A 19543-nucleotide genomic window follows, 5' to 3' on the forward strand; every position below is an offset into this window, starting at 1 on the left:
TTGGAAAGAAAGAGAGAAGGAAAGATGGGCGTGAGAAGGAAGAATCGAACCGGTTGCAGCTGAGAAGACTAACACCGTCGATTCGCCGGCACTGGGTCTTTGAAGAATAGACCTGGTGCGGCTGAAGATGCCGGCCAACAACGAGAGAGGTCTCGTTGTTTGTTGTGACCCAGGGAGGAGTGCAATATATGCGATAAGGAAGATCTCCTCCAGAAGCTGTGAAGCTTCTTGGCGCTAGGCATGAGAATGGAAGACACTCGCTTCGCGGGATACAAGTGAGGGTAGAGCAAACTTTGACGTCGGAGAGACGTTGTGATCCAGTGGAAGGGTCTGGTGAAGACCAGGTATGTGAGCGTCATTCTTCCACTCCATGACTTTGCAGTCATAGATTTCTCCTTTAGTCGGAACAATTTTTCTCTGCAGCTTTGGAAATATTGAAAGATTTTCTCACAGTGAAGGCTGAGGAGAGTTGTTAGTTGATGCAGAAAAATAGTGAAGACAACATGGTATTAATAGATAAGATGTGTACCACGTAAGAAGATGAAAAGTTTTTCGAAAACTGTGCCTAAAATGTTTTTGAAGAAAAATTCACGTTCGCCGTCACTGCAGGGGACTGAGAGTTCAAAAAGTTGAGAGTTATCATTGCATTCTATCATGTCAATGAGCTTCTCAAGAAATTTTATCACAGAGGCAAAGGGTTGGAAAGATTTTTGGCAAAAGATCAGGACAAGTTCAATCAAAACAGATTTTCCCTTTTAAAACGCTTGTCCTTCTCGGATATTCCATTTTCCAACAATCAGTTAAAGTTTTTGAAAGAAACTGATCAGTTAGAGAAAGATTTTGAACTAAAACTCAAAACTCTTAACTGAAATAACTGATTTAAAAAGTAAGTTTTTTTTTAATTACTTACAGATCGACTGAACATTGTAGTCAGTCGATACCACTTGATCCTAGTTGAAACATCAGGATGACTTCTTCTTCAGATGAGCGTTCTGACTTCATTGCTTTCCTCATCGGCGATCGTAGAATCAGCAGTTGGTTGACCACCAGTCAGCATGACTGTTTGAGAAAGTCTTCAAACACAGCATCACTCTTCAGGGTTGATGAGACCGATCTTTCCACACAGATCGTTGAACCTCTCTTCTGGAAGAACCTTGGTCAGCAGGTCCGCTCTATGAACAGCAGTGGGAATCTATTCCACAGAGATATTTTTCTTTTCGACATGATCACGGATGAAGTGATGTCGAATAGCAATATGCTTAACTCTGGTGTGATGAACTGGATTCTAGGAGATTGTAATAGCACTGGAGTTGTCGCAATAGATTAGGACTTCCTTTTCGTCGATCTCATAGTCCTTCAACTGATGGACTAACCACAGGATTTGTGAGCAGCAGCTTCCGGCAGCAACATATTCAGCTTCAGTTGTGGAGGTGGCGACTGAAGTCTGCTTCTTTGAAAACCATGAGATGAGCTTGTTGCCTAGGAATTGACATGTTCCGGAAGTTGATTTGCGATCAAGCTTGCATCCACCGAAGTCTGAGTCTGAATATCCGGTGAGCTTGATATCGTCGTCTGCTGGATACCATAATCCTAAATTGGGTGTGCCTTTGAGATATCTTAGTATACGCTTTGCTGCATCCAAATGAGCTTCCTTCGGATCTGATTGATATCTTGCACATACCCCAACTGCAAATGCGATGTTTGGTCTGCTCGCAGTCAAATACAGCAAAGATCCAATGATTTCTTTGTACTTCGTCGAAGAAACAGATTTTCCTTCTGAACCTGGATCAACTTTCCAGTTTGTGTTCATTGGGATCTTGACTGATTTCATGTGCTGAATACCGAACTTGGCTATCAGTTCCTTGGCATACTTGGACTGACTGATCAGTATTCCTTCGTCAGTCTGCTTGACTTGCAATCCGAGAAAGAAATTTATTTATTCCATCATGGACATTTGAAACTTATTGGTCATGATGTCAGCAAACTTCTTGCACATGCGTTCGGATTTGGATCCGAAAATTATGTCATCGACATAAATCTGAACAAGCAAGAGATCTTCTCCTTCTTTGAGAGTGAACATAGTTCTGTCCACAGATCCTTTCTTGAAACCTTGTTCAACAAGATACTCCGAGAGACTATCATACCACGCTCTTGGTGCTTGCTTCAATCCATATAGCGCTTTCTTCAGCTTGTACACCTTTTCTGGTCTAGCAACCTCAAACCCTGGAGGTTGTTCCACATAGACTTCATCTGTGAGCACTCCATTGAGAAATGCACACTTGACATCCATTTGGTGTACCTTGAAACCTTTGTGAGCTGCGAAGGCTAAGAAGAGTCTGACTGCTTCCAATCTGGCAACTGGAGCGAACGTCTCGTCGTAGTCGATTCCTTCTTCTTGACTGTATCCTTTTGCTACAAGCCTTGCTTTGTTTCTCACAACGTTTCCTTCTTCGTCTTTCTTGTTCTTGAAAATCCATTTCAAGCCAATCACTTTTGCATCGTCTGGTCGATCCACAAGCTCCCAAACTGAATTCCGGTTGAATTCATTGAGTTCTTCTAGCATTGCGATGACCCAATGAGTAGACTTCAGAGCTTCTTCAATGTCCTTGGGCTCTGTAGATGATAAGAAACAACTGAAAATCTTATCTTCGTTGATGCAGTTCTGATTGATGTCGAAGATGAGGTTGCACATTGATCTCTGAGTCTTGACGCCATCTGATGGTTCTCCAATGATGTTCTCCTTTGAGTGGAGTTCAAACCATCTTCGATACTTCTTGATCTCTTCTGGAGATGGTGGGGCTTCTTCGGTCAGAATGGTTCTGAAGTGTTGAGCACTTTCTGGAGCAGGGGAGAGTTGAGCTGGAGTTGCTTCTGCACGTTCAACTCGATCTTCAGCAACTGGAGTTCCCCCTTGACTGATGCCATCTGCATTGGCTCTAGTCTGAACTTCAGACCTTTGACTGATCTTTTGATACTGAAGCATCTCAGTATCTTCATCTTTGCCTGGTCCCCACACCAAGATAGTAGAGGGCTCGGTGTTGTGGATTTCAGCTTTGGAACCTTCAGTGTTCTGGACACACTTTTCAGCTTCTTGTTCCCTGAAATCATCTGTAGACTCATCAAAGATCACATGAGGTGTTTCTTCAACACAAAGAGTTTGAGAATTAAACACTCGATAGGCTTTGCTTGAACGTTCTGTTCCAGAGTATCCAAGGAAGACACCTGGATCAGCCTTGCTATCGAAAGTGCTTAACCTCTTCTTTTCATTATTGTGGATGAAACACTTAGAACCGAAAGCATGAAAGTAGGCAATCGAAGGCTTTCTGTTCTTCCATAGCTCGTATGGAGTTTTTCCATGTCTCTGAGTAAGGAAGAAGCGATTCTGTGTGTAGCATGCGTTGTTGACTGCTTCGGCCCAAAACTTCAAGGGGAGTTTTGATTCGGCTAGCATCGTCCTTGCTGCTTCCTTCAAAGACCGGTTTCTTCTTTCTACAACTCCGTTCTGCTATGGAGTTCTTGCTGCAGAAGTTTGATGACTGATTCCTTGTTTATCACAATACTCACGAATGACAGTATTGAGGAACTCAGTTCCATGATCTGATCTGATGCTGATGATGTTGACGTCCTTTTTAACGCTCAGTCTTCTCAGCAGCTTTGGCAGTTCCTCCAGCGTCTCTTTCTTCTTGAAGAGAAAGATGACCCAAGTATATCGTGAATAGTCATCCACAACTACTAAGGTGTACTTCCTACCGTTGTAGCTTCTTGGAGTGATAGGGCCAAACAAATCCATGTGAAGTAGATGCAGAATTCTTTCAGAGGAGTGTCCTGACTTTGACTTGAATGACATTCGCGTCTGCTTTCCTCTTTGGCATGCTTCACATTCTTGCTTCTTCTGGAACACAATAGAAGGCAGACCTTCTACCCGTTGATGTTTAGCAAGCTTGTTGATCGTCTTGAAGTTGAGATGGTTGAGTCTCTTGTGCCACAGCCAGTTGAGCTCTGAGCTACTTTTGCTGATGAGGCATGTTTCTGGTGGGCTGTCTTCCCATGAAACGACGTAGAGACTCCCTTATCTGAATCCTTTCAGAACCATCTTCTTTTGATTGTTTCTAACAGTGAATTCATCCTTCTTGATCTTCACTGTGAAACCGCTGTCACAAAATTGACTCACAGACAACAGATTATGTTTAAGACCAGAAACAAAGCTAACATTACTGATACTGGCATTACCCATGTTGAGCACACCGTAGCCTTTTGTTTCTCCGATTGAGTTGTCTCCGAATGCAACTTTGGATCCAGCTTTCTCAACATACTGAGATAGATATTCTTTGTAGCCCTTCATGTGCTTCGAGCAGCCACTATCCAGATACCATGTTCTGATTGAAGCTTTAACCTCTTCCTTCTTTCTGTGTTTCCTGACATTGACCTGCAAGGAAGAGTTGCTTCAGGCACCCAATCAAGATTTGGGTCCTTCGATGTTAGCTCGAGTTCCCTTTGGAACCCATATCTGCTTCAGAATTGGTCTGGCTGATCTCTTGCGCTTTGTTGATCGTCTGACTGACGTTGTTGGCGCTTCAGTTGGCACACGAGCATTCTTCTGTTGAGAATTTCCTTTGAAGGCCTCACTCTTGTAGGAGTTCTGTCTGATGAGTGGTTGAGGTCTTCTTTGCTCGGCGAAGTATCTTCCTTGAGATACTCGAGTCTTTGCAGACTTATGGAGACTTGACTAATGTCGTGTGACATGAGTCATTTGATGTCCAGTTGCTTGTTGTCGTGGATGTCTCTTAGCTCGACTGGACTCAACATTGTTTGGTCTCCATGGAAGTTGTTCCTTCTGAAACTGAACTGATCTCAGTCTCTGACTGATGTGGCCAGTCATGATTCTGCTTGTCCAATTTCTGATTCTGCTTAAGGAGATCTTCGAACATTTTCCTCAACTGATAATGATCAGTCATGAGCTAATCAAACTCGTCAGTTTCATCGGATGAGCTATCTCCATATTCTGAGTGGTCTCCTGAAAGCATCAGGAAGTTATCAGTATAAGGAGTTTTTGAATGAGAGATTACCTCTGAGCCATTCATTCCATTGTCGTAGCTGTTGTCAGCCACGCTTTCTGATTCATTGGCCATCAGGTCTCGGCTCTCATCGTCTGAGCTGGAACTGTCGAAGTCGGATGATTCTGATGTGTCTTTGGAAGAATCAACATCGTCAGCAACCATCGCTTTCTTCTTCGAAAAACTGCGATCTTTCTTAGCTTTCAGCTCTCTGCGCTCAGCTTGAGTCAGATCAGGGCATTCATTTCGAAAGTGCCCTTTCTTTCTACATCCAAAGCATTCCATGTCTTTGATGTCGTAAGCGGCTGACTTCCTTTCTTCGCTTCGATCTGTGGAATGTCTGGAGTTGCTTTCTCTTTCCTTTCCTTTGTAGTGCTGCTTATGGAACCTTCTGTACTTTCGGAACTTGGACTCCATCTTGTTGAATCTTTCAGTCAACAAAGCATATTGACTGAAGAAGTCCTCAGGGTTGAGTTCCGTTGGTTCCTTGATCTGCTTCTTGTCTTTGGAAATGGATTGAACTTCATTCTAGATTTGGTTGAATCTAAGTTCCATTTCCTTGACAGATTCATTCTTGAGCATGAGGAAGGAGTCGAACTTCTGGCAAGCTATGGATAGCTTATTCTCCTTGATTTCCTCGGAACCTACGCACATTCTTTCCAGAATGTCCCACATCTCCTTTGCAGTTCCGCACTTGATGATCTTCATGACATGCTTGTCGGGAACGGTGCCGGAGATGATGCTTTTGGCGAGGTTGTCTAGCTCATCTTGCTTTCTTTCTTCTGTGGTGAAGTCTGCCTTTTGCTTGGGCTGGACCTCATCATAAGGATCTTGTTGTGGATCAACAGGAACCTTCTTGACGGTTTCGGTGATGGTGATTGGTCCGCTGGTGATGACTTCCCACATTCGGCAATGTTGGGCGGTGAGGAAACTTTCAAGCCGAAACTTCCATATGTCGTATTTTTCAATACTAAACATAGGTAGAGAAGATAATCTGTTGTGGTTAGTCTCCATCAAAAAAGAGAGAACAGATAACAGCTGATAGAACAGATAGCAGGCACAAAAAGAAAGAGAACTTTTTCGAGACCTTTGAGAAAAAAGATCTAGTTCAATTAGAACCTAATCAGATACAGAGTGTTCTTGCGAACAACCTGCTCTGATACCAATTGTTAGGTCCAGAGGGTCTCGAATAGGTGTATGGGGGGGGAATACACCTATGGGCTATTTTTCAAATCCTCAATCAGAGGGATCTTATTCAGAGATCAAAACGAAACTTTGCATGTAAACACAGACTCCTGTTTTACTGAAAACAGTTTTGACCAAACAGGATTGGCGACTGATACTGAAAGCTCTTCAGTAAAGAGTTATCAGTTAAGTTGCTGGAACTTAACTGATGCATGTAAGGGCTTCAGTCGTGTTTGCTAAGACAGAGATGATAACACTCTTCCTGACTATCAAAAGATAGATCAGTCAGACTGATATCATACGCAACGGAAATTAAACTTAGTTTCGCAATAGCCTTGGTGGAGCACGTTGTTGGTTGTTAGGTTACTCTTTGCAGTTAATCAGTGTTCAGTTTATCAATTGAAATAACACAAGTAAGAATGTAAAACTGAAAGCTGTAAACAACACAGAGACTTTTACGTGGTTCGGAAAAACCCTTTCCTACATCCACGGTTGGTTGATCAGACCAACAATCCACTCCGCAAGTGCTTAACAGGTGCACTGCAAACCAAACCGTGTGCTTGTCGGGTGCACATGTTTACCTCGTTTTTGGGTGGTCTTTGCTTGTGTTCTGCTGTGCATTCGAGCATGTTTCATGACTTTTTGCTCTATATTTCACATGCTCGATGATCTTTTTGGGTTTACTGTCGTCGTGTGCAGGATTCGAGAGTTGTCAAGTATTTTCAGCTCGATTGGAGCAAGATCTCGAAGATAACCCCACGGCCGCCGCCGTGCCACGGCGGCCGCCGTCGAGACGGCGGCCGCGGCCCTACGGCGCGGGCCGTGCTGGTTTTGTGTGTTTCTGCGAAGGGGCCTCACGGCAGAGCCGTCCACGGCGCCGCCGTCTCACGGCGGCCGCCGCCTCCGTTCAAAACCGGCAGTTACGTTTTTTGGTATAAAAACCCATTTTTAGGTTTTTACTTCACACTTCCGATCAGAACAGCCTCTAGGGCGATTTTCCACATTTTTCTTAAGGTTTTTAGAGCTTCAAACATTTACTTTCACTTTCGGATTCATTGGATCGCTTGTGATTCCAACTTTCATCTCATCGGATTAGTTTTTCATCGGATCGCTACGTTGTGTAAGAACTCATTTATTTTCCTCAGTAATTTGAATCCTTTGGTTTATTTGAATTCCTTAGTTTATGCTTTGATGAATGTGATGTTTTGAGATTGTTGACATTGATCTTAATGAATTGTGTGAATCGTTGAATTGTTATTGTTGCTTTCGGATTTATCTTATTGGTGAATGTCTTAGTAATCTCTTTAATAGTCCTTGAAGTTTTCTCGAGTTGAATTGTTGTTTAATTAGTTTCATGCTTAGGTAATTAATAATCATTGTTGGTTTATAGTTGGTGATCGTTTGGTTGAAGTGCTTGATTGAAACCCTAAGTTGATAGTCTTCATGTTTAATACTTGTGTTCTTAGCTGTTCATGTCTCCTGCATTAGTTAATGTTTTAGTGTTTTTTTCTGTTTACGTTGTGGTGATTAGAGTGCGAGATAGTGTCAGACCCAATTACCCGATTAGAGTGTTTAGGTTTTATTTTCGTACTTGTGAGTAGCACAATTGAAGCCCTGCTAAGTCTTCCTTGAGAGACGACTTGAGTCACCTTACCACCCTAGGACGACCTCGTATAAATTCGAGTCCATCCACTAGGTGTTTTTGGATGAGTCAAATTTTGGCGCCGTTGCCGGGGAAGGCTTTAGGCATTTGATTGTGTTGCATTGTTTTCCGTGTTTTTCTTTTGTTTATTTCTTTTGACTTGGTTATTTTTCTCCCTCCGGTGCGTTTGATTTGTTTGTTCGTGTTGTGTATGCAAGGACGTAGAAGCTTGAAGAGAAAGCTCGCACCTTACTACGACAACATACATCGACCCCGTGAGATCCTTTCAAGACTGGAGGAGGAGTCCGAGTCCAGTTCGAGAAACCTTGTGGAATCACAGTTTCGAGAGGAAGACTGTGAAGAGAGAATCACTTCCAACCCCATTCTGGAAGACTTTGAGGATTCACGCTCAGTTGACTTAGAAGATCCGTTAGAGAACGGCGAAGGGCGTGAGCAAGAAGAAGAAGAAGTTCATCCCAATCCTCACCAAGAAGCCATGGCGGAGCGGAACGTACAGTACATGGGAGATTTCTCCAGGCCGGTCATCGGGAACACTAGCACCTCAGCGATAGTGCTTCCCACAGCAGTCCGAAATTATAATTTGAAGCCTAACGACTCAAACCTGCTGCCGCTCTTTCATGGGATGCCCAGTGAGGACGCCTTACAGTTCATCCGTGATTTCTGCACTCAAGTGCAGACCTTCCCACTGTTGGACCTCACCGAAGATCAGCTGAGACTCAAGTGCCTACCTTATGCACTCAAGGACCGGGCGAGAACGTGGTTATTGTCCTTGCCGCCGAACTCCATCACTACATGGGGAGAGGCGTGCGAGAAGTTCATGCTCAAGTACTACCCCAACCACAAGACACAGGAGATTAGGAGCCAGATAATGAACTTCCTGCAAGGAGCTGACGAGCCTCTCCACGAGGCTTGGGAGAGATTCCAAGAGCTCCTCTGCCAGTGCCCACAGCACCAGTTAGCACCCGTCATGTTGATGCAGTTCTTCTATGACGGATTGATTCAGACGGCACAATTCATGGTGGACAGTACCGCTGGGGGCAACATTGCCCGAAAGACAGCTGATGAGCTCAAGGAGATCTTCGACACACTGGCCGCGAGCTCTCAACAGAAATCAGTCAGAGGAAGGAGGGTCGAAGCCCATGCTGTAGCCCCAAACAATGAGCTACAGAAATAAGTAGCGGACCTGATGAGGCAAGTTCAGCATTTAAGAATGAACCAGGTGGAGCCTCAAACCGTACAAGCACCGCCAGCTCAAGCACCTCCAGCCCAGGCACCGCCAGCCGAAGGATGTGGCATATGTGGCGACTTTGGCCACGGAACCAACGAGTGTCATCGAATGGGAGAGTTCACACCCGAAGGGGAGGCAGAGGTCTACGCTGCCCAGGGATACCCAAGGAGGCCTCAATTTGAGCAGAGGCCCATGTTTAATCAAGGGCAACAGAATTCCACCTCTGGTTGGAGAGCTCAGCAGAATTCTGGATGGAGGAACCAAGCTCCTGGCCAAGGATCGGGATCAAATCAGGGAAATCAATTCCGTCGCCCTCCTCAGCAATTTGGGTATCAGAACCAGCAGCAGTTTTATCCACCTCAACAGCAGTTTCCCTTTCCTCAACAACAGAACTACCCGCAAGCTTATCAGCAGCAGCAACAGCCCCCGCAGTATTAACAGCAGATAGAACAGATAGCAGGCACAAAAAGAAAGAGAACTTTTTCGAGACCTTTGAGAAAAAAGATCTAGTTCAATTAGAACCTAATCAGATACAGAGTGTTCTTGCGAACAACCTGCTCTGATACCAATTGTTAGGTCCAGAGGGTCTCGAATAGGTGTATGGGGGGGGAATACACCTATGGGCTATTTTTCAAATCCTCAATCAGAGGGATCTTAGTCAGAGATCAAAACGAAACTTTGCATGTAAACACAGACTCCTGTTTTACTGAAAACAGTTTTGACCAAACAGGATTGGCGACTGATACTGAAAGCTCTTCAGTAAAGAGTTATCAGTTAAGTTGCTGGAACTTAACTGATGCATGTAAGGGCTTCAGTCGTGTTTGCTAAGACAGAGATGATAACACTCTTCCTGACTATCAAAAGATAGATCAGTCAGACTGATATCATACGCAACGGAAATTAAACTTAGTTTCGCAATAGCCTTGGTGGAGCACGTTGTTGGTTGTTAGGTTACTCTTTGCAGTTAATCAGTGTTCAGTTTATCAATTGAAATAACACAAGTAAGAATGTAAAACTGAAAGCTGTAAACAACACAGAGACTTTTACGTGGTTCGGAAAAACCCTTTCCTACATCCACGGTTGGTTGATCAGACCAACAATCCACTCCGCAAGTGCTTAACAGGTGCACTGCAAACCAAGCCGTGTGCTTGTCGGGTGCACACAACCGTACCACTGAAGAAAACTCTTCTTCAGGACCCACGCTTCACTCGCGTCGGATTTCTCTGCTCAGCACAACCCGTGCTAAGACTTCTCACTCAGAGTCAGAGTACCTTCCTGAACTCCGAATCACTCAAACACTCTTTTGGGGGGGAGGTTTGAACGAGTGCCAACTTCACTACAAAGAACAAGTTCTTTGAAGCAAGTTTGACCTTTGGCTTCTGGGTAAACAGAGGTTTGCCTAAGGTCTAAGAGAATATGTGTAATCAGCAGTGACTGATTTTGGCTTTGGAATTCTCTTCTTCGATTCAAGCTTTGGGGAGATTAAGCTTTAGGCTGAGTAGCAATTTCGGCAGAGCTTCAGCTTATGTCGTTGAATCGGTGAAGGTTGAAGCGATCCTCGAGCGCTATTTGTAGGAGAACTCTTGAATAGATCCATTGGCGTAAAACGTCATCAAGATTTCTTCCGTTGGAGAGCAATTCGAATTTGGGCTGAGGCTTCATTCTTCGAGGTTCCTTGTCTGGGTGGAAACGGCTCTCTTGATGGACAAGAGATGTGACGTCTCTGAAAAGTAACCACCAGATAGGAATGACCTCTGCAGAGATAAGGATATCCTGAGATCTCTGCATTTAATGCGGCTGTACTTTGTGAGTACGTGGCTTCCTCTGAACGTTGGAAGATCAGTCCTAGGATGAATTTTCAACTGATACTTGACTTTAGTATCAGTCTATTGCGCGCATTAAGTAATCAGTCTTCAACTGATTCTTCAACTGATACTTCAGTTGGTATCTGCAGTCTTCAGTCTTCGTTCTTCAGTCTTCAGTCTTCAGTCTTCGACACCGCAAGCTTTGGTATTACCAAACACAGTTCTATCCTTCTCACCGGACACGTTTTCCTTTCCAGTCTTCGCAGCAGACCTAGCAGTTCCAATCCTCGCTGAATCCATTTCAGCACGCCCATCAGAATTCAAATTGTCAGTTAAACTCAAATTCTGCTCCTTCATCATTTCGATCTCCAAACCAGAATCTACTAGCTAGAGAGTGAATCACTTAGAGTAAATGAGTTTGATAGAGATACTGATTGAATTAAGAAGAGACGACAGTTTTTGTTTCTGAGTTAGAGAGTATAATTATTATCCGAGATGGATTATTTTATTAAGATTTAAGAGGATGCTCGGCTAGAAATAAAGTCGATGTGTGTAAGTGAGAATCATTATAGAGAAAGAGTTGAAATAGTGAGATGATTGAGTTGACGTTAGAGTTTCATTTTGACGTTAGACTTTGAGCGATTTTGATGATACACCTTAAGTGAGATTATTTGAATGAATATTATGTGACCTACTTGTTACATGTGTGATTATGATTTTCTTGAATATTATTGCACGAGATTAATTTTCAAACGAGTAATGAACGAGTTTATTTTTCAATCGATGAATAAAATTTTATATCAATCGAGTTATTTTTTTTCCTAACGGAACTTCTCGGAATTTATTTTTTTCCGAGATGGATGTGAAGTGAATTATGTGAGCAATAATTATGTTATAATTATTGTTGGTCACTTAAGTGTATAATGTGTAGTTTTGATTTTAATTAGTGAGTGTTTTAATGAATCAAATTGTTACTACACAATTACTACACTTTTTACTATATAATTTTATATTTACACTAATTGTTACTTTTAACCTAAGGTTAATTACTTTTAACTTAAGGTAATTTATGCAAGTGGCCAAGTGGATTATCCAACATGTGAGGATTATCCTAAATATACTTAGTGAGCAAGTTTGAGGTTATTCATTCCCTCATTTCTCACCCATAGAACCGTCCCCTCCCTCTCTCTCTTCTCTCCCAATTTTCTTCATCATCCTCCATTGATGATCATATACAAAGCTTCATAGATCATTTCTATACCATAAGCTTCCATTAAAACAAGCTCTAAACATCTACACACTTCAAATCAAGAGCAACTATGGAAGGTTTTTAAAGCTTGAAGTCAAGAGGATATTTTATTTTTCTACTCAAAAATCATTGAGTAAGTGTTAGATTTATTTAAATCTAATCATATTTGAGTTATATAAGCATGTATATGGATTAAAATAGCATGAAAACTCCATTGTTTTCTCTTTTCATTTTTTCAAAAATTAGGGTTAAAGGCCCTTAAAAAAAAATCATATTCTATTATGAATGGAGATTATATTCATGCTATTGAGATCCTATTTAGTCCATTTCTACACGCAAAGGATGGATTTAAATCGATATGTGAATTTTTAGATGAGTTAGTTTACATGATTTTGAGAAGTTTGAAGTTCATGGATGGATTGTTGATTTGGTTATGAATATGAGCTATTGAGATTGTTGAGATGATATTTGATGGATTAGAATGATGATTAAAGGTGTTTGATGAAGATTGAAGTGAGTTAGCTTGATGAAAAATAGGGTATAGTTAGCTATATGCTTAAAGTTGGTAAGTTGATGAGTTATTTTGAAAACCTTTAAAAAGCTACTGACTTGATGAATTTCGACAGGGTTCTTGATACCCAAAAATCTTAAAAATTTTATGATACGTATATAAGAGTGTTATGAACGTCCATGTAAAATTTCAAGTCATTTGGACTTCATTTACTACCCTTTTAAAATACAACTTTCTACCGAAAGTTTGGAAGAACAGACCTTAGAGTCACCCTTTTCAGTAGCTTCCCCTGCGTTTTTGCTTTCCAAATTTTTATGGTAAAGATATTGATCATGTGTTATCTAGCTACCCACAAAATTTCAAGTCATTTTGGCAATGTTTACTATTTTTCAAAATTCAAAACTTCCAGTTGCACGAAACTGCCGAATATGGTAGACTGTGGGAGAACGGTCATATCTCTTAAACCACTTGGAGTATTTCAACCTACTTTTTTTTTAAATAAAACTAGACTCAAAGAGGTTTCCAATGGTATGAGTCTCGAACCCAGGAGATGTAACACCCCGAATATTTAGATTTATTATATAGGTTTAATTATTAGTATTTTTTACTATAGCTTATTATTTTTAGATTTTCACATGATACATACACACACACACACACACATATATATATATATATATATATATACGCCATTAATTTTATCTAGATTATTATTATGATTATGATTATTATTATTATTATTATTATTATTTATGATTCATATTAGAATCAGAACTCTTTTTATCATCTTATTTTATTAGGAGATATATATATAGAATATATATTTTATATTTATCAAACTCTATAAAGACTAGTATAAATATGAGAACCCTAAATCATACACACACGCAGAACTGAATCAAGCATAAATCGGTACCTTCTTCTTCTTTTATTTTTCATAAGATTTTTGCTAAATTACTTTATTTTGTTCCAACTGTAAGTCTTCGATTTTTTTTTGTAGTTGTTAATATTAAAATTTTTCCACTCATCAAAATAGATTCTATACCAGAATCCTCTTTCAACCTTTCTTTAAAGTTTCAATTAGTAGTGTATGACAATCAAGCTATTAATTTGTTTTCGTATAAATTCGAATAATTTAGTTAGACATTTATTAGAAATTTTATAATCACATAAAGAGTGATAGTCTGCCAAGGTTTATTTGTATATCTTTGAGTAAGTTTCAAAACTTTAAAACGTGTTTGACTTTTATTAGTATTTTATTATTATTATTTTCCTATGTTCAAGTACTTTTATATATATGTATATATATATATATATATACACACACACACGATTATTATTCTTAAGTATACATATTTAATTATATAAGATTTATTATAGGATTTTAGTTTAGGTTATTGTAGGATTTTTTATTTATTGAAGCATTGTATTAATTGGATTAGGTGTGGTGCAACTAGAACCCTCGTTCCGGAACTGATTGAATTCATTAGTCTCGACATTAAGGTGAGGTATTTTACGCTTATTCATATGGTTATATATGTTTTTATTATCGCGTTTGATTACTTGTTTATGTACATCTTATGACTATGTTGTTACGTGCGATCATGGGACCTAATCCATTGATCTATGATGTTATGTGCGATCATGGGACCTAAGCCATTGATCTATGATGTTATGTGCGATCATGGGACCTAAGCCATTGATCTATGTTGTTATGTGCGATCATGGGACCTAAGCCATTGATCTATGTTGATAAGTTGATCATGAGACCTAAGCCATTGATCTATGTATGTGTTTGGTCATGGGACTTAAGCCATCGACTCAAACTATGATTATGTTTGTCAAGAGGCTTCGGTCTCTTGGCGTATGTTTGCATGTATGATAACGTGATTTGATTATATATGTTACGTATATGAATATTTTGTTATGTTCCTCACTGAGTATATTTTCAATATGCTCACCCCTTATCTTTTCAGTTTTGCAGTTCTGGAGTTGAGGCGGCCATGGAAGTCGAGAATGACTAGAGATTTAGTAATTCTCTAGAAGTTTGAGTTGAATTTAAATTGGTTTAAACTTTTATAATTCAAGAAATTTTATTTTATCTATTAGTTTTCAAAGATTTTATATTGAAAAGTTTATGAAAATTTGGGTGTTACATAGTGGTATCAGAGCCAAGTTTACGTTCCTGTAGACTCGTGTAAAAAAAATGCTTTTAAAAGATTAAGTAAGCCTACTCATTCGAAACTCATGGGCTGCATCGACTACAAGGTATGTGTTTTAATTCTTTAAGTATATGGTTGTTATGATGTTTTACATGTCATGCTATATATTTCTTTTATGATGCTTTTATGATCAAGTAGTACTACGTTGAGATCCATTAGAAATAGTTGGAATTGTGAAATTGTTTAGATGACAAGAATGAAGCATGATTAGAAATTTCGAGGACGAAATTATTTTAAGTGGGATAAGTTGTAACACCCCGAATATTTAGATTTATGAAACAATGGTGTCAAATGACCACATTGAACATGCAAACACAATATTTGGCCACTAATTGAAAAAACACAAATTATGGCCATTAATTAGGCAATATGCCTAATATACCCCTAATTGGGCGGACTGGGTAGGGTCAGGAGCGCGGGTCGCGTGCCGGGTAGGATCAGGCACGCGGGTCGGGTTAGGCACTTATGGCACTATTAGTGCCATAAGTGCCAACGAAAATTTTTTTTTACTCCCCCTGTCCTATCTACCCCCCCAGACCCCCGACCCCACCCACCCCCAAGCCAAAAGGAACTTTTTAAACACTTCCCCTAGGGTTTGGATATTCCATTTAGGGTTTAGATTATTCATTTAGGGTTTAAATGTTCCATTTAGGATTTAGATGATGTTGTTGTTTCTATATTTGTTCTGCATGTTTGGCACTTATGGCACTAATAGTGCCATAAGTGCTAAAAAGACCATTTTACTTTATTTTATTTTGGATTTTCGTTGGCACTTATGGCACTATTAGTGTCATAAAATAAAATAACAAAAGTAAAATTTGATTTATTTTTATCTAGGGGGAGTAAAAAAATTTTTTTGTTTTTGGCTTGGGGGTGGGTGTGGTCGGGGGTCTGGGGGGTAGACAGGGCAGGAGGAGTAAAAAAAAAATTTCGTTGGCACTTATGGCACTAATAGTGCCATAAGTGCCTAACCCGACCCGCGTGCCTGATCCTACCCGGCATGCGACCCGCGAACCTGACCCTACCCAGTCCGCCCAACTAAGGGCAAAAACGTCCCAAAGCTATAAATGGCCAAAATTTATGTTTTTTCAATGAGTGACCATAATTTGTGTTTTATGATCCATTTTGGCTATTCCAAAATTTTACTCTAGATTTATTATATAGGTTTAATTATTAGTATTTTTTTTACTATAGCTTATTATTTTTAGATTTTCACATGATACATACATATATATATATATATATATATGCCATTAATTTTATCTAGATTATTATTATGATTATGATTATGATTATTATTATTATTATTATTATTATTATTATTATTATTATTATTATTATTATTATTATTATTTATTATTCCTATTAGAATTAGAACTCTTTTATCATCTTATTTTATTAGGAGATATATATAGAATATATATTTTATATTTATCAAACTCTATAAAGACTAGTATAAATATGAGAACCCTAAATCCTACACACACGCAGAACCGAATCAAGCATAAATCGGTACCTTCTTCTTCTTTTATTTTTCATAAGATTTTTGCTAAATTACTTTATTTTGTTCCAACTGTAAGTCTTCGATTTTTTTTTGTAGTTGTTAATATTAAAATTTTTCCACTCATCAAAATCGATTCTATACCAGAATCCTCTTTCAACCTTTCTTTAAAGTTTCAATTAGTAGTGTATGACAATCAAGCTATTAATTTGTTTTCGTATAAATTCGAATAATTTAGTTAGACATTTATTAGAAATTTTATAATCACATAAAGAGTGATAGTCTGCCAAGGTTTATTTGTATATCTTTGAGTAAGTTTCAAAACTTTAAAACGTGTTTGACTTTTATTAGTATTTTATTATTATTATTTTCCTATATTCAAGTACTTTTATATATATATATATATATACACACAATTATTATTCTTAAGTATACATATTTAATTATATAAGATTTGTTATAGAATTTTAGTTTAGGTTATTGTAGGATTTTTTATTTATTGAAGCATTGTATTAATTGGATTAGGTGTGGTGCAACTAGAACCCTCGTTCCGGAACTGATTGAATTCATTAGTCTCGACATTAAGGTGAGGGATTTTACACTTATTCATATGGTTATATATGTTTTTATTATCGCGTTTGATTACTTGTTTACGTACATCTTATGACTATGTTGTTACGTGCGATCATGGGACCTAAGCCATTGATCTATGATGTTATGTGCGATCATGGGACCTAAGCCATTGATCTATGTTGTTATGTGCGATCATGGGACCTAAGCCATTGATCTATGTTGATAAGTTGATCATGGGACCTAAGCCATTGATCTATGTATGTGTTTGGTCATGGGACTTAAGCCATCGACTCAAACTATGATTATGTTTGTCAAGGGGCTTCGGTCTCTTGGCGTATGTTTGCATGTATGATAACGTGATTTGATTATATATGTTACGTATATGAATATTTTGTTATGTTCCTCACTGAGTATATTTTCAATATGTTCACCCCTTATCTTTTCAGTTTTGCAGTTCTGGAGTTGAGGCGGCCATGGAAGTCGAGAATGACTAGAGATTTAGTAATTCTATAGAAGTTTGAGTTGAATTTAAATTGGTTTAAACTTTTATAATTCAAGAAATTTTATTTTATCTATTAGTTTTCAAAGATTTTATATTGAAAAGTTTATGAAAATTGGGGTGTTACAGGAGAGTTCCGAGGAGAAACAGTTTATTCTCTTAAGTTAAGGCAGTGCAGAAAGAGTAAATTGAATCAGTTTTTGATTATGAGATGAGATATGAATTAAAGATGTCTATATGTGGCTTAGTAAAGATGAATTGAGCTTATATATGAGAAATGAAATAAAATGGCATAATTTTTTTTATGTGAGTTAATTTTTGAATAATTGGCTTAAGAATTATTTATAAAATAGATTTTTGGAAAATTTCCCCGACTAAAAATATTTTATTTTTCAAAAATGAGTTTGTTTATGTGATTGCTATGTGCTTATGGATTGTTTATCTATGAGTTGTTCCTTGACAGAGTTTAGACCTACATTAGGAGATAAGTCAAGAATAAAGTAGTGATTACTTAGAAAGTGTTTACGATATGAGATCGAGTGAGACGGAGTGTAGAAATGAGAAGTAATGTAATATTACTAAGATAGAATGATATTCTTAGTAAGGAAGTTTCTGACCGATTCCTTTTGTTTTACCCCATGAACTATATTCGATGTTGTGATATCTGAAGATGCGAGCAGAGGACGGAAGTGAGTCCACCCTGAACGCTACGAGAGTAAGCTAGGACATCAGGTGGGCATTATTTTTACTATACGTATATAGAGATCCCCTGCGTATCGTAGGCCTCTTATACGAAATGAAATAAATGATGTGATTTAACTATCAATTTCAGTTTGATGAAAATTATTACTGTTGATGATGTTTATGAGTCTGATAAATATTTTGAGATTTATTGATGTTGAACTAATTGACTTGCCAAGTTTTGATGACGACGAGCCTGTATGTCACCCTCTACTGATGAGACGAATTTGGGTTCTGCCACAAGCGGGATTGTGTACACAGAGGTGACCGTGAGTTGTCCTTCGGGTCGGCCGGTCACGGTACTTGAGAAGGAGGCCTACTTCTCAGTACCTTAAATGATGATGATTCGTAGATGTGGTACATACATAACGAGAATTTTGACCGGTCATTTATTTATGATGTTTATGATTGCTAACTGCTTACACGGGTTCTTTTGAGTAAAATCCTCGTGTATTGCTTATGTGGCAAGTTCAATCTATAGCTCTAAAAGCTAGTTTTCATTGATTTTTGGCATATGTCCACTGAGTAATCTGTACTCAGCCCTGCATGTATTTCTAAACGTGCAGGATAAGCAAGGAGGGAGATTGGACTGGTGCTGGCAGGGATTTTGTTTTGGATGATCTTCATTATACCGTAATTATATTCCTTGCGGTAACATCAAGATGTTGAGGTTTATTTTAAACTTAATCAAGAAATTTACTCCCGGCTATATGTCTTCATACATATAGTCTGTTCGCATTTTGCTGCGATACTCTGTATATCCCAAGACATTGTGAGTAATTAGCTATGTCTACTTTGTAAAGGTTGAAAAGAATCTCGATGATTTAAAAGTTATAAAGCCAATAATATTTTTATTGATGATGATGTCATCTTTCTTGGTTTATCACGTTTCAGTGATTGCTTCCGCTTGACGTTCGATCTAGTTTTCTCTTTTTACCTTATTAATTTATTTAGTCGTATCGATACCCGGTCTACGCTATCACTGGCTAAGCATCGGGCTGCGACAGTGGGAAGGGTTGTGGAGTATCTTCGCTCATAGAGAGAACTTTCTTAGCCTTCGGTTCTGGGTTTCTGGAGGATGAGCTTTCTTCTCTTGTTCTCTTTCTGCTGAAATCTCTTGAGACAGAAGGAGCTTGCGCAGTGGTGTTGGTAGTGCCAGGGAAGATGGCTTGAGCTCTGGCAAAGTCCTGTGTCAGCTCTTTAAGAAGGGAAGGTTCTAAATACTCTTTCCCCTTTTTGGCATCATCTCCAGGGAGAGAGTTGTGGTTGGAGCAGAAGGGAGAACTTCTTCTTCAGTGGGGAAGGGAGGAGC

General features: G+C 39.1%; 1 long non-coding RNA gene across 1 annotated transcript; it reads left to right on the forward strand.

Annotated features, from left to right (window-relative positions):
• The first annotated feature begins 12023 nt into the window (after positions 1 to 12023).
• LOC130989009 (uncharacterized) lies at positions 12024 to 19100 on the forward strand. Its single transcript, XR_009090372.1, has 3 exons — positions 12024 to 12317; positions 18161 to 18588; positions 18798 to 19100. It is a non-coding gene; the product is annotated as an uncharacterized LOC130989009 (long non-coding RNA).
• The last annotated feature ends 443 nt before the right edge of the window (positions 19101 to 19543 follow it).

This window comes from Salvia miltiorrhiza, chromosome 6 (assembly GCF_028751815.1).
Source record: "Salvia miltiorrhiza cultivar Shanhuang (shh) chromosome 6, IMPLAD_Smil_shh, whole genome shotgun sequence".
In the NCBI taxonomy this organism is placed as follows: Eukaryota; Viridiplantae; Streptophyta; class Magnoliopsida; order Lamiales; family Lamiaceae; genus Salvia; species Salvia miltiorrhiza.